Below are 10,471 nucleotides of genomic sequence, written 5' to 3' on the forward strand. Positions count from 1 at the left end.
GGGGTCGTGGGTCAGAGCTGCAGGGGTATGTTCCACTTCAAGTCCACTCCCACTGTCCACTGCATCTGCACATGGCACCTTGGGCAGTCCCAATGTTCTGAGCTGGCCGGGGGGTGGCGAGCCAGGTTGGGGGGGGGGAGCAATGCGATACCTGAAGATGGGGTCCGTGGGTCCAAGTTGCAGGGGTGTCTATCATGCACTCTTAAGCCTCGTTTCTGTTACCAAGGTCATATCTTCTAACTTTTAGTCCCTCTTTCTAAGTTTTACATACCAGTTTAGTTAGCAATTATTATTAATGCATCTTGATTACATATTTGATCAATTTTAGACTGTAAAAGCTAATTGTTTTTGTCATTATTAGGTGCTATTGAACTTAATATGCTTCACGACGACACTATGAACATCATATCTGACCCTGTTCTATTCTATTCATCCTTATCATGACTGACCTACTTGAGACCATTGCCACAGTCACAGTGTCAGTTCATCTCCTTGAGGGTTCTTTCCCTTTTGTTGATCCTCCACATTTCTTAGCATCATGTCTCTTTCCAAGGAATAGTCCCTCCTAACAACATCCTCAAACCCTCACCATCCTTTCCTCTAAGGAGAACCGTGACTACACTTTCCCCAAGTCATGCTTGTCTGTTCTTTTGGCTCTTCATGGGATTTTCACTACCCTTCTCCAACACCACAACTCAAAGGCATCAGTTCTTTTGTTAACTTGTTTAGCTCTCATAAATCCTCAAATTTCTTATCTTTGGAAGATGGAAAGAATACACATAGCCACTGTATCAAAAAGATTTAGTTAACTCCTAAGCATTTTAGGAAGCAGCAAACTATGCTCCAGAGACAGTGGTACTGAAGGAAGAAGTTCAATCTGTACTAAAGACCTTGGAAAAAAAAATAAAGGCCTCAAGAATTCATGGAATACCAATTGACATGTTTCAATAAACAGATGAAGCCTTAAACATGTCCATCAGTGTATACCAAGAAATTTTAAAGACAGTTACTAGGCCATCTGACTGGGAAAGGTTCACATTTGTACCCAATTACAAAAGAAAAAAAGATGATCCTACAGAACGTAGAAATTATGTAAGAACATCATTATTATCACATGCAAGTAAAATCCTGCTGAATTTAAAAAAAAAATGTTTGGCACAGTACATTGACATTGAACTGTCAGAAATTTTGGATTCACAAAAGACCACGGAATAAAAGGTATATCATTGCTGATGTCAGATGTATTCTGGCTGAAATCAGAGAATATGAGAAAGGTGTTTACTTGTGTTTTATTCACTGCAAAAACGATTAACTGTGTAAATTCTAACAAGTTATGGATAACATTGACAAGAATAGGAATCTCAGAATACCTAATTGTGCTCATGGGAAGACTGTACAGAGTACAAGAAGCATCTGTCTAAATAGAATAAGATAATATTGCATGGTTTAAAAATCAAGAAATATATGTGTTAGGGTTATATTCCTTCTCCATACCAATCTATCTGTATGCTAATCAGATATTCAAGAAGTTGTACTATATGAGAATAAAATGGCATCAAGATTGAAGGAAGACTTATCAACAACAACTAGTGTTATGCAGATGACACACTTTTGATTACAGAAAGTTAAGGAAACTTCAAACACTTGCTACAGAAAAGCAAAGACTTTATTATTGACTATGGATTACAACTTAACATCAAGAAAATTAAATCCTCAACACTCATGATATGAGCAATCTGGAAACTAAAAGATGTGTTACATTGGTGAGAACTGGTGTCAAGGACCTCTTAAAAGCACTGAGAAAGAATATTCATTTACAAACTAAGATGTACCTGATCTTGTCTATGGCTTTCTGATCATCTTAAAGTTGGATAATGAATAAGGAAGATTGAAGAAGAAATTATGCCTTTGAATTGTGGTGTTGGTGAATAGTACTGAATAACCTAAGGAATACAAAAAGAACAAACCAATGTGTCTTGGCAGAAATGCAACCAAGGTGCTTCTTAGAGGCAAGGATAGTGTAACTTTTCTCACATACTCTGGGCGTACTTCTGGAGGCACCAGTCCTTGGAAAAGGGCACATTCCTAGGGAAGGTAGAGAGATTCAGCAACAAAGAAAATCTTCAACAGGATGGATTGACACAGTGATTGTTACAGCCTGTTCAAGAATATGAGATACTGTGACAATGGAGCAGGATAAGGCATAGGGCTGCTATAAGTTGTGGTGGCCTAAATGACACCTGCTATTGTTGAGTGTCATCAAATGCAAAATGACTCACAGAGACCCTATGAACAAGAGATCTGAACCCTGTACTATAACTACCATTGTTTCTCTAATGTTCATAAAGTTTCCAAAGGCATGTTGTTTATGAAGTGGATGTCAATCCTGTTTTCAAGTGCATCTTAATCTGAGAGTTCTCTCAAACACTGTCCACCATGGGTATCCATTCTAGCATTTGACACACCAGTGGCACAGCATTCAGCATCACAGCAACTTGTTTTTTAAAAAATTATTATTAAATTTTATTAGTTTTAGTGAACATTTACAGAGATTTTGGGTTTTCATTCATTCATTGTTGCACTGTTTTCTCTACCCTCCTCCGTTCGTTCTTCTTCCGCCCCCCCGAATGTCTGTTTTAATTGTCCAATTGCCACAGTGCTTGTCGAAGCCAGTTCTGATTAATCTCCTTTGTCAGTGTGTCCTTTGCCATTCCCTATCACTCCTCCCTGAGAGAGACTTCACCCTGATTCATAAGGAAAAGGGGATGGCGTATTCTCTTAGCTACTTCCTGCTGAAAAGGGACGCTGTAGGTTTCAGGGTGAAGATCTTCTCTCACTACTCTAAAGGGCCCCTTTGGCAGTAGGAGACACATAGACTATTATGGAGATTGATTTTGGAATTTAGATTCACTGTTACCAATTGTGCTTAGCGGTACATGTTCATATCCTTGAAGATGTATCATGGAAGTGTTGCAACCTAGAAGATAACAAATTTAACTAACAAGTTAAAAGTACATGAGTCAAAAATTAAAAAACAATAATATTCCGAGTAGAGGTTCTAACAGTGGCACAAATCAAGTTACAGAGGGAAGGTGGTTCTTACAATAAAAGGCCTATAGACTAGCACTTTGTCTATTATAGTGTAGAGGTTAGGAACCACAAGATGTAGAGGCTCAGCTATGTCATTTATGGTTCTTAAGTCCTGGAGAAAATTCCATCTACCATTGGGTTGTTTTACAACTCGGAAGTTCGAATGCAAGGTAGACGTAAAGTAAGGAACTGCTTATGAGGTTTTCTGTCTATTTCAACAACTAAGAAATAGTGAGAAGATTTGGGACCTCAGAAGGCTTTTAGAACCAATTAGTAGACTTTGTGTCCAGGAGAAAATGAATATACTTACCAGTAACGTTAATGCTCACCCACAGCTCTTCTGGGAGGGTCTAAATCGTTGAAGCGTCCTCCTTTGTTTCCAGCTGGGGGCTGGGGCCTGTCAGTCCTGTCTGCCACGAGGACCTGATGTGGGCCACGTTGGCCAGGTGTCCTTCAGAGGCACACTTAAAGCAAGTGAGTGGGAGCTTCCTCTCTATTCCCTTGCCTATCTATCACAGCAACTTGTATCTCAGTACAGCAAATTATCTCAGTAAAACAAACCAACAGAACAGTGCTGTACCACTTAGAAGGTGGTTCACCTTCTAAAAATAGTAATAACTATTTTCCAATCCTTTGCTTAGCCAGTCTCATTTATTTAATCAACAGTACTTAGAATGTATAGGATTCCTAGGTGTTGCAAATGAAGTTTTCTTCCATCTCTAACTTGATAGGTATTGTCGAGTATGACTCATAGTGACTCTATGAACAACAGATCTTAACTTTGTCTTAGCTTGTGACATCCTCACAATCTCTGACATACTAAAACCCATTTCTGCAGTCACTGTGTCAATCAATTTGGTTGAGGGTCTTCCTCTCTTTCACTGTCCCTCCACTTTTGCAGGCATTATGTCCCTCTCCAAGGAACAGCCTTTTCTGGCAACATACCAAAAGTATGTAAAACCAAGCTTTATCATCTTTCACATCATTTTCACAGGGTCCTCATCGATCAGGGCAAAGGGAATGACAAGGTGGATTTGAAGAACTGAAAGCTGAGAAAGTTGTGTCTATCTTTATTACTGGAACTCTTAAGATGAGAGAATCTTGCAGGAAGATCCTGTATTTTTAAAGATTCGGGCCATGGTCTTTTCAATCATTAGTTTTGCATCTGAGAGCTGGGCGGTGAATAAGGATGACAGAAGAAGAATTGATGCTTCTGAGCTATGGTGTTGGAAAGAGAAGAGTACTGAATATCCCAAGAACTGGTGGGGTGGGGTGGGGTGAACCCCTAAGAAACACAAAATAGATGTGTCTTGGAGAAAGTGCAGCCAGAATGGTGCTTGATGGTGAAGATTTGTCTCAAATATTTAGAACCAGTTTCCAGGGGAGGCTATTCCTTGGAAAGAAACATTGATCTTGGAAAGGTGATGGGTCAGTGAAAGACTCTCAATGAGTGACAAAGTGACTGCAACAAGTATGTCAGGGATAATAAGGATGGCTCAGGATAAGAAAGGGTTCCAATTTATTGTTGATGGGTCACTAAGAGTCATTCTTCACTCAATGGCACCTAACGGTAACAACGACAGCATAGTGGAGAAATAGGGTACCACAGCAGATCTGGGCAAAGAGTGACAATTCAAGACAGCTCTCCTCATCCACATTCCGGCTGTCTCAGAGAGGCTTGAGACAGGTTTCAAGATTTCCATGTTCTCTTGAGAGAAGAAGAAAGATGGGCTGAGAGTAGGAAAGACATTGACTGAAGAAAATTCAAAGTATTTAATGGTTACATGTGACTTCTTTAGCAGTGAAAGCAGCAAGCTTGAGGGCAGTGCACCAGGCTAGGTAAGACAGTTTAATGAACAGAAGCCAGCAAAGACAGAATGGCAGGCAGACCACAAGCTCCTTATCCCAAACCAGGCCAAGACACAGCCCCTGAGAATTCGTATTATTCCTTGAGTGAGGAAGAGAAGGAAAAGAGGAGAGGAAGACTAAAAATGTAAATAATTGTGGTCTGGACTGAGAAAACCCACAGATTTGTTGATTAAATAATGTGATGTGGGTGGATTGGGAGTTCCATAGACATTGGACTAGATAATAGAAATAAAGTTACACTCTGCATGTATTATTTCTTGTTTTAAAATGTTTTAATCTGCTGCATTTGTCTAATTTTTTTGTCTTTGCTAAGAATAATTTTCACAGAGTAGCTTATCTTTATTCTCTTTCTCTTCTGTCTTTCTTTCTTGAACAAAACCGATTGCATGATTTTAAAATCAAGAAAAGTTTGTGTCAAGGGTATATTTCATTGTGCCTATACAGTACATACACTGAGAAATTAATCCAAGAAGCTGGACTATATGAAGAATGTGGCATGAAGATTGGAGGAAGACTAGTTAACAACTGATGTTACGCGGATGACATGACCTTCCTTGCAAAAAGTAAAAAGAACTTCAAGCAGTTACCAAAGAAAGTCAAAGACTACATACAACCCTCAGTATGGATTATACCTTAATAAAAAAAAAAAAAGGAAAGACAAAAAACCCCACACAAAATCCTCACTACTTTACCAAGAGGCCTGCCTACATCATATTAGTGGAGAAAAGAATGAAGTTGTCAGTGATTTCATTTTACTTGAATTTACAATCTACATTCACGAAAACATCAGTCAGAAAAGAAAGAAAAAGTATTAGGAACATATGCTGTCAACTGTCTCTAAATTGCTGGAGAAAAAAGATCAAATAGTCTGATAAGAGTGGATGAAAACTAAGGTATATCTGACCCAAGAAATGATATTTTCAATTGCTTAATATGCATGTGAAAGTTGTTGTTAGGTGCCATTGAGTCAAGTATGACTCAGAGCGATCCTATGAACATCTCACACTTCCTGACACACTAGAGCTCATTGTGGTAGTCACCATGTGAATCCACCTGGTGCAGGGTCTTCCTCTCCTTCGCTGACCCTCCACTCTTTCTAACGTTATGTTCTTCTCCAATGAATAACACCTTCTAGCAACATTCCCAAAGTATGTGGGGTGAAGCCTCATTATTCTTGCCTGCTAAGAGTACTCCAACTACACCCTCTCTAAGACATAGTTGTTTGTTCTTTTGGCCATCCATAGGACGTTCAGTGCTCTTCTCTAATATCACAGTTTAAAGGCATCAATTCTTCTTCTGGCATCTTTATTCATTGTCCAGTTCTCGTATGCATAACAACTGATCACTGCCTGAATCATGGCATGGCTCTCACCTGATGGGCTGCATCAATATTAGATTGACCACATTTGTGGAAGAAATTATTGGAGAAGTTCAATATCAGCAGTCAAAACTAGGCTGGGGGGGGGAAGGGAGAGTGTGAATCTGAACATCAATTACTCATATGCAAGTTCAAATTGGGGCAGAAGAAAATGAAATTATGTCCACAGGAATCAAGGTATGATCTTGAAGCAATTCCATCAGAATTTCAAGATCATTTTAGAAATAGATTTTGGGGACTAAATACAAATGATTGAAGACCATATGAGTTGTGAGATGATAAAGAAAACAAAAGGTCATTACAAAAACAGAAGAGAAAGAAAAAACCAGCATGGATGTCAGAAGACACTCTAAAAATTACACATGAGAGTCATGTCAAGAAGCCAAAACAAAAAGAAAACATGCTAAAGTAAAACAGCTGAACAGAAGATTTCAAAGGGCAGCTCAAGAAGACAAAGAAAAGTATTACAATAGGATATTCAGAGAGCTAGATTTGGAAAATAAAAAGAGAACTCCCTCTACATTTCTCAAGCTGTTGTGTTGCTGTTGTTATGTGCTGTTGAGTCACTTGTGACTCATAGCGACCCTATGTATAACAGCCCTAAACTCCACTCTGTCCTGTGCCAATCGCACTGTCTCTGACACTCCCATCCCAATTATCCCAGTCACTGAATCAATCCACCTCATAGAGGGCCTTCCTCTCCTGCGCTGTCCCTCCACCATCCCAAGCATGATGTCCCTCTCCAAGGACTGGTCTCTCCTCACAACATGTCCAAAGAGAACTAAAAACCAAATTTAAACCTTGAGTCACAAAATTGAAAGATGCTATGGGCAATATATTGAACGACCCAGAAAGCATCAAAAGAAGATGGAGGGAATACATAGAGTCACTGTACCAGAACGAACTCGAAGACACTGAAAGAATTAAGGAAATATCATATGAACAGTAGCCCAGAAGCCAATGGTAATGAAGGAGAAAGTGGAAGCTTCACTGAAGGCACTGGCAAAAAAATAAGGTCCCAGGAATCTGTGGAGTATCAATTGACTTGTTTCAGTCAACAGATGGAGCCTTGGATGCACTCAACAGTTGGTGCCAGGAAATTTGGAGGACACCTTCTGGCCAACTGATTGGAAGAGGTCCGTATTTGTTTCCATTTCCAAGAAAAGGGATCCAACTGAAGGTGAAAACTATAGAACAATATTATTAATATCCCACACAAGCAAAATACCGCTGAAGATCATTCAAAAACAGAGCAGTATAATAGTACATGTGAAAGTTAGGCAATTAATAAGGAAGATGAAAGAACAAATATTTTAAAATAGTTTTGGTGAAGAGTATTGAACATATAAAACAGATTGTTAAAAAAAAGAAAAAGAAAAAAATCCCACTAAAAGCCCCAGACTGAGAACAGATATATTTAAGAAGAATCAAATCTCTAGAGTTCATTAGAGGCAAGGATGCTGGGACTTGGTCTCACATATTTTGGATATGTTATCAGATGGGACCATTCATCAGAAGGCTATCATATTTGGAACCGTGGAGAGTTGGTAAAGGAGAGGAAGACCATAAAAAAGATAGATGGACACATTGAAAACAACAGTGAGCTTGATTACAGTGGAGATTGCAAGGATGTCTGAGCAGCCGGCAGTACTCTGTTTTGTTGCACATGGGACCACTATGAATTGGAATCAACCACTGACACCTAACTATGGGAACCTTCTAGGTCTCCCTCTACACTTTGAAGAATTCCTCATCTTGGAAAATCTTTACACTCCAAGATTTTATTTTCATTTTATCTCAGTGGCAAGTGTGTGATGAAGTTGGGAGTGTGTGTCTGTGGTTCAGTTTCAGAGAACTTTCGTTGAGTGCACCCTCTATATCAGCCATTGTGCTATATACTGATGATGGAGACATGAGCTACACAGTCCATGTCCTTGAGAAATACATGGCCTATTGAGAAAGCTGAGGAAAGAGAGCACCATAGTGCAGGTTAATGAGAATTATGATAGGAAAAAGTCCAGGATATTTAAAGAACATTTATGAAGAGTCTGGGCATCAAGGAAAGCTCTTCAGAAGAAATAATATTTGAGATATATTTTGAGGGATAACTTTATGCATCTCAAATGACAAGAAGAGGAAAGAGAAACATTTGCAGAGGCATAAAAGTTTAAGAGAAACAAGATATATTCAGGAAACATCAAATATTTCGTTCTATTTGGAGATTAAGGTACAGGAAGCAATGTAATGAGATTGGAGACATAGGTCGAGGCCAAATGATAAAAATCTTTGTATATGAAAATCGTTAGAGATGGAATTATTTCTTCTGTTACTTATGAGAGTTTATTAGAAAAAATCAGGAGAGTAATAACAGATTCACTCTCTGAAATGAACAGTTTGACTCTTGTGAGGAGAGATAGGTGAGGGGACAGCATAGAAGAAAGAGGAATAATCTGGAGGAGAAAAAAGGGCTCAGATCTAGGGTATCATTAGAGAGACAGAAGAGATGAGGAATATGTCAGAGATACTAGGAAGGAGATTCAGTCAGACTTGATACATTCATTGAGGAGAGATGTTAAGGAAGAGAAACCAAGTTTCATTTTCAGGTTTCTGATCTGGCCAGCTGTGTGGTGGTGGTCTGTTCATTGTGGCTGTGGATGAAGAAGGTTTCAGGGTGTCTTAAATATGTCGGATATGTATTGGATTGCTAATCCAGGCCTTTAAATCTACTCACATCTCTGCAAGACTGCATGAACAGAAAACTAGACCATCTTTTCCAGTCAAGATGAACCAACCTTTCACTTGGAACCGGAAACACACTATGCACTATGCCATTAGAACGTAAGGAGAATACTTAAGGTGTTCTTTAATACAAAGGTAAACAAAAACATTGGTTTAGTTCTGAAAGAATAAAAGAGATAGCAAATAAAATGCTGTGCTGTAGCAACTGGAAAGTTTTGGCTACAATGACAAATACATCTTCAGGTCAGCAGTGAGAGCAAGAGTCGTTAAACTGAGGATAAAGAATCCTGTGACTGGATAAGGGCAAAGTCAAAATAAAGTCAGATGGGGGACAAACCTCGTTCTGTTGCTCACAAGGATCTGACTGGCTATTTTTCTGCCCGCCACATCTCAGTGGCCATATTACCAGCTGGACCTAGGGCTCTGCCAAGGGATAGATAATCTCTGACTCCTATGTGGCATGAATTGCAAGGCACATACTTTCCCTGAGAGATTTAGATTATAATAGTGAGTTTTTCTTTCTTTATCAGAAGTGACCTTTTTAGAAAAAATTGCACCTTAAAAAGAACAACCGAAAAATAAATCGCATTGTTTTTCTAATATTTTAATTAGAAATAACTGCCAAAAACATTTGGATAATTTCCTTCTTCAGACTTTTTTAAATACAATTTTTATTTTATAGTGGTTTACTTACAAAGTTTGTATACATTGTTTTTCACACCAGATCTTTCCCATTTCCTTTACTTACCATCCATGAAATTGTGTGGCCCCATTATTACCCCCTCCCATTTTCACCCCTCTGTTCCCCCAACCCTCTTTACATTCTTATAGAAGTTATACTACTTATTTCTACAATAATAGTCTTATAAAATATTTGTCCTTATTGGGACTGAGTTCACTTAGCATAATATTCTCCAGTCCCTCCCAAGCTAGGTAGTAATTTTAAAAATCATTACTCCTATTAAAATCACTGCGTAGTATCTTCTGCTTGAATTACTTTACAAATGTTGTTGTTGATGCTGCTGCTGTTAGATCTATGATATAGAGACCCATAAATCTATGAATAATAGATCTGAACCCTGTCTTGTACTGTCCCATACTCACACCTCTTAACATATGAGTTGTTGTTATTGATAAGTGCTGTTGAATCGTAGACAACTCATAGTGATCCTCTGAATTAAAGACCTGGACGCTTGTATAACTTTGGTCATTTCTCCATGTTCATAGAGTTTCCAGAGGCAAGCCATTTTGGAAGTGGATACTACTATTGCTTCCAAGTTTGATTTAATCAAGAAGCTCCACCAAACACTGTCCACCATGGGTAACCATTATCACATTTGGTACATCAGTGTCACAGTGTTTAGCATCATAGCAACCATGAGTTACTTCTGTAGA

The sequence above is a fragment of the Elephantulus edwardii genome, unplaced genomic scaffold (assembly GCF_000299155.1).
Source record: "Elephantulus edwardii isolate Elephantulus edwardi_28Jun2011 unplaced genomic scaffold, EleEdw1.0 scaffold00326, whole genome shotgun sequence".
Taxonomy (NCBI): Eukaryota; Metazoa; Chordata; class Mammalia; order Macroscelidea; family Macroscelididae; genus Elephantulus; species Elephantulus edwardii.